The following is a 6,000-nucleotide window of genomic DNA, read 5'->3' on the forward strand; positions in this document are numbered from 1 at the left end:
TCAGGTATGGCCCTAAAAAGCAAAAAAAAAAAAAAAAAAGAAGAAGAAGAAGAAGGAGTTCCCGCCGTGGCCCAGTGGTTATCGAACACAACTAGTATCCATGAGGACTGGGGTTCAATTCTTGGCCTTGCTCAGTGGGTTGGGGATCCCGTGTTGCCCTGAGCTGTGGTGTAGGCGTTGGTGTGGCTGTGGTGGAGGCGGGCAGCTGCAGCTCCGATTAGACCCCTAGCCTGGTAACCTCCATGTGCTGAGGGTGTGGCCCTAAAAAGACAAAAAAAGGAAGGAAAGAAGAAGGGAAGAAGGAAAGAAAGAGCCCTGTGTGCCGCTTGGGTTGCGGGGGGCTCGGGGAGGGAGGGGCCGCAGCCTAGAAAGTCACCTGCTCCCAAAGCGGGGCGGGGCGGGGGCGGGGGTGGGGGTTCTGCTCCCATCAGTTCCTGGGCTCCCGCAGCCGGTGTCCACAGCGCAGCCACACCCAGACCTCGGGAAGGGCCTGGGCCCCCTCCTGGCCCCACAGTCCACCAGCTTTTGTCCTAGAATATGCACTGGGCGGCACATATGCCAGAAGCATGTGCGGGATCACTGTTGGTAGAGCCAGCAAGATCGCAAAGATGAGCAAGGGAAACGTGCAGCCGGCCGTGGGTGGGTGCAGAGGAAAACGGGGCCGTGGGGAGCTCAGTGGCCTCGCTGCTGTTTTCTCTTCCTTTTGTTACCAACCAGGGCCCTTGGACCCTTTCATCAATAGAAAGTGTTAAGAGGCCAGATGAGAGTCCCAGGCGAGGCCACAGCCCCGAGGGAGTGAGAAGAAGTAATAGAAGCCCTCGTTCATGCCCTGAGCTGGGGTGAAGGTAGGGCTGGATCCAGGGTTCAGGCCACAGGGGTGGCTTGGGTGATCTGCACCCCCGGCTTGGTGGTGCCTCTTGCAAGGATCCTGTGCAGTTGCTGCTTTTGCTCCCTGCTCCTCTGAAGTAGCAATTGAGTTTTGAGCTCTTTGTATCTCATTGTTCATAATTTATCCCAACTAGAGCATGTGTGAAGTTATTTTTAGTCCCTTCTTGTTTCTTTGTATTCTGTTGTGCAAGGAGATTTCTGTCCAGGGGCAAGCACTGCAGCAAAGGTCCCAGCCTGTCTCACTTTCTTATGTAATATAATATAATATAATATAATATAATATAATATAATATAATATAATATAAAAGTGGGGTTTTTTGGCTACTCCCTGAGGCATGCAGAAGTTCCCAGGCCTCTCGCCGCCGCAGCAACACCCTGAGCCACGGCAGTGATAGTGCTAGGTCCTTAACTTGCAGAGCCACCAGGGAACTCCTACCTTAGATTTTTTTTCAGTGGCGTCCCAATGTCTGTCTCAGGGTAGATTTATCATAACATCTTTACCAATCTCAGCACCGAACATGCAGTTTCTTTCCATTTAATATTTAAAAAGTCTGCAGCAAATTTTCTTTTGGTGTTATTGTTGTTTGGGGAGGGTTGTATTTTTGAGGTTTTGTTTAATTTGGAAAAACTGGTCAGGGACGGTCTTGCTGAAAAGGGACTTTTGAGTGGAAACAGAAGGAAGTGAGGGAGCGAGTCCTCTGTGGCCTGAGGGCGAAGCAGCCCCAGCATCCATGGCAGAGGCAGGAGGAGAGGAAGTGCGTGGGGGGAGATGGAGCTGCGGCCAGACAGGAGGCCCATACCCAGAGCCTTGGTATTTGCACTGAGTAAACGGAGAGCTGGGAGGCTCTGGAGGGGACCGACCTTGTGGAGCTGTGTCAGGCTGGTCAAGCTCCTTGACAGGAGCCAAGGAGAGACCTCCAGCCAGAGGCAGTATGGCTCAAACCAGTCCTGCCCACAGGAGGCTGAGACACGCCTGAGTCAGGGCATGCTTTGAAGGTAAGGCGTGGACTGGATGTGAGGGTGAAAAAATGGCTGTAGAATGTCTAGAATGACAGAAAGTCTGAGCAGCTAAAGCAGTGTTTCTCTTGAAGAAGAAAACAGAAGACGGCCGTTTGAGGAGGGGCTGAGGACCTCTGTACAAGTTAAGGCTGAGACGCACCTCAGAAATGCCCGGAAGACTTGTTATTAATGGTGTCTGAATTCTATCCCATTGGTCCGTGTCTACCCTACCCAGCAGTAACACACGTAAGATTACCATTGCTTTGTGGAACATTTTGAAATCAGAAAGAGTCCTACTTTTTTCTCTGTAGCAAGTGGGACATGCAGCCGGTGGGGCGTGAGTGCAGATGAAAACGTTAACTCTGGGGGTGGCTTTGGCTCTTCTGGGCCCCTTGCAGTTCCGCATGAATTTTAAAATCAACCTGTCAGTTTCTACCAAGAAGTCATTACGATTTTGAAAAGGATTTTTCTTAATCAGCAGGTCAATTTAGGGTGTATTGCCGTGATGACAATATCACGTCTTCTGATCAATGAACATGGTATGTTTTCTATTTATTTCGATCTTCACTAACTTCTTTTGAAAATATGTTGTATGTTTCAGAATATAAATTTTGTGTTTCTTTTGTTAAATATTGTACCAGGTATTTTATTCTTGTTGCTATTGTGAATGAAATCATTTTCTTAATTTCATTTTTGATTGTTTATTGCAAGCATATAGAAATACAATGAACATTTATACACTGACCGATGAGACTGCAATGTCATACTCGTTTATTATTTCTCACAGTCCTTTGGTGTGTTACTTAGAATCTTTATGCATAAGAAGGTGTCATCTTCAGAAAGGTATCCTTCATCTGCTTCCTGTACCCGAATGTTTTTTATTTCTTTCTCTTGCCTATTTTCCCTGGCTACACCTCCAGTACAATCTTGAAGAGAAGCTGTGAGAGTCAACATACTGGTCTTATTTCTGATCTTAGGGGAAAGCCTGTAGACTTTCACCATTAACTATAATGTCAGCTGTAGTTTTTTTCCTAGATGCCATTTGTCAGCTTGAGGAAGTTTCCTTCTATTCCCTAATTTGTTAAAGGATTTTATCATGCAAGGGTATTAGATAATGCCAAATGCTTTTCCTGTGTCTTTTGAAGGGATCATGTGATTTTCGGTTTTTTATTCTATTAGTATGATTTATAACCTTAATTGATTTTAGGATGATGAAATAACCTTACATTCCTGCGATAAATCCCACTTGCTCACAGTGAATGATTGTTTAAAAATGCTGCCGGATTCTGTCTGCTAGTATTTTGTTGAGGATGTTTGTGTCCTTATTCATAAGAGATTTGGGGTTATACTTTTTTTCCTCGTGATATATTTGTCTGACATGGAACCACGGTCAAACTTTTATGAATGTAGGCTCATAAAATGAATGGGGACGTGTTCTCCCATACCTTTTGGACGAGTTTGTGAAAAGCTGGTGTTCTTTAAGTGTTTGCTTGAATTCGTCAATGAAGTCATCTGCGCCTGGGCTTTTATTAGCAGGTAGTTTTTTCGTAACTGATTCAGTCATTTCCCCCGTTAAAGGTCTAATCAGATTGTCTAATTCTTCTTGGGTCAGTGTTGGTAGTTTGTGTGTTTCTGCACATGTTTCCCTTTCATCTCGGGAATCTAATTTGTTGGTGTACAATTGCTCAGTGTATTCCTTTATAATCCATTTTATTTCTGTAAAATTGGTCTTTCGTTGCTGGTCCCAGTTAGGCACGTCCTTGCCCTTCTGGGTCAACATAGCTAAAGTTTTATCCATCGTGTTCATCTTTTCAAACAAGAAGCTTTGGTTTCATTAATTTTTCCCTATTGATTTCTGTTCTCTATTTCATTTATTTCCAGTCTCATCTTTATTATTCCCTTCCCTCTTCTTGGTTTAGGTTTAGTGCATCCTTCCTTTTCCAGGGTCCTGAAGTTATTGAGATTTGTTTTTCTTGATAGGGGGCATTTATAGCATTTGATTTCCTCCTAAGCACTGCTCTAGCTGCCTCAGATTTGAGAGTTTCCCAAGCTAAGGAGTAGAGAAGTACTGTCCTAATTTAGACCCACAGAGGCAAACGCATGAAAACCAGGGTGATTTTCATGGGCGTGGTTCCATTTGGATCTCCTGCCTCTGCTTGCTGTGAGGACTAAATGCAGCAACACCCAGGGGCTGACACAACCACAGAGACGGTCCTGTTAACAGTGCTTCCAGCCTGGGTCAGACACGGAATAGATTCCAGTCACGGCTGGGGCAGAGGTCCTCCTGTTCCTGCAGGAGCTGTGTCTTTGGCGCCCAGACAGGACTTGTGTTCTCACAGGACTTGCTGTCGTGACTAAAGACTCAACACATGGCTACATGATTTTACATGTGAACAGAAAGAGCTGTCCTGTCTGTGAACAAGATTGACCTAAGGGGGCTGCTGAGAAGCTGCTGGCGAATCAGGTGGATGCAACAAACAGTGACAGATGGGGGCTCTGGAATCGGGAAGGACAGTTAACATCATCTGCCTCACAGGTACCCATCAGCTTCTGATCTTTTGGAAAGAAACTGGAGAAATCTGAGATGTTGCTGCTGAGTGACAAGAGCGTATCCAGAAGCCCTAGGACTTAGGTATCAGCCCCATATCTAAGACTCTATTGATACTTGAATTTTTGAATTGCTACTTTTGACTAATTACCCAAACATGCCTTGGTCCAGGCAGATCAAAGCCCCCAACTTTGGTTGCACCTACAGATGAAACTCTGTAGGTGCCATTGGGCCGGTGCCATCAAGTTTAGAACTGTGTCACTAATTTTGCCCAAAAGTCACCTCCTTGCATCATGCAAAGTCCACCTTCCCCAGCTCTGCTCCTGAGCCTGCACCTGAGGGGCCCACCCCGTAGGGCCTCATGAGGGCTGAAGTGCTGGGGGATGTTCCCATTGCCATCTCGGGATGGCAGTGACCATGACACTGTCCATGCAGTCACTTCTACCAGGTGGGATGAGGCCATGGCTGACCCGCATCCTGCTGGCTGATACATTTTAAACAGCGAGTCTGAGGGCTGAGGTCACAGTGAGTCCTGGGGCCTTGGCAGTTGGAGGATGGCAGCCTCAGGGTGGGAAGGAGGAGACCCAAGACAGAGAACTGGAGGCCAGACCGGGGCAGGCAGAAGTGGGATCCGCTGAGATGGGCGAGGTACCCATCCAGGGAGCTGTATGGAAGGAGCAGTCAGCAGGGCAGGCTGGAATGGGGTGGGAGCACTGTCAGGAAAAGCAAGCTGGGGACAGTTTAAGAAAGAAGGAAACCACAGAACAGAGAGTCCATGCCCTGGGCTCAGCCATGCAAACAGAGGGTTAAGAAGGGTGCCACCCAGGAGGTCGTCCCTGATGCCCCGCAGAGGACAGAGGCCAGGCAGCGTCAGAGAGGAGATGGGTAAGGAGGTGAGGAGAGGTTAAGGAAGTGATTCCATCTTGCCTTGAAGGTGAAAGAAGCCCTGATCTATCCACAAGAGGAAGGGGAGGAGCTCTTGGGGGGATCTTGAAGCACCAAGGATGGGGGATTCAGGAAAAACGAAAGAGTAGCACTAGGAATGTTCTGGTGTGGGTTATTTATTTATTTATTCCAACCTGTTTACACTGCGCATGTGTGTTTGACAACGCAAATTTTACAATCACATGTAGCTTTGACTATATGACCAGCCTTGAACTTTCCCTGTAAATTCACGCTAAACACGCACCTGTGCAATAACCACAGTAGAACATCCTTAAGCGCAGCCTAGCCATCCTCCGTCCAACCACTTGAAAACAAATCACTGCTACACATTTGGTTTTGCGTTTTCGAGCAAGTATTTTCCTATGCTCTTTAAAACAGAAGCAGGACCTCTGAAGAGCAAAAACACAGTATTTACATACGGCATGACAGGAAGTGTTTCATGATATATAAATTAGTGTAACACAAGTTACTGTGTAGAAAAATAAACTTACAGTGAATAAATAAACTATAGCTTTATATGTCAAGTAATACATGGAGTAGAAAAAGTAATTCCTACATATATACATATATATAGTGTGCGTGTGCATTCTAGAGTATAAATATACTATGTACTTAAATAT

The sequence above is a fragment of the Sus scrofa genome, chromosome 18, assembly GCF_000003025.6.
Source record: "Sus scrofa isolate TJ Tabasco breed Duroc chromosome 18, Sscrofa11.1, whole genome shotgun sequence".
Lineage (NCBI taxonomy): Eukaryota > Metazoa > Chordata > Mammalia > Artiodactyla > Suidae > Sus > Sus scrofa.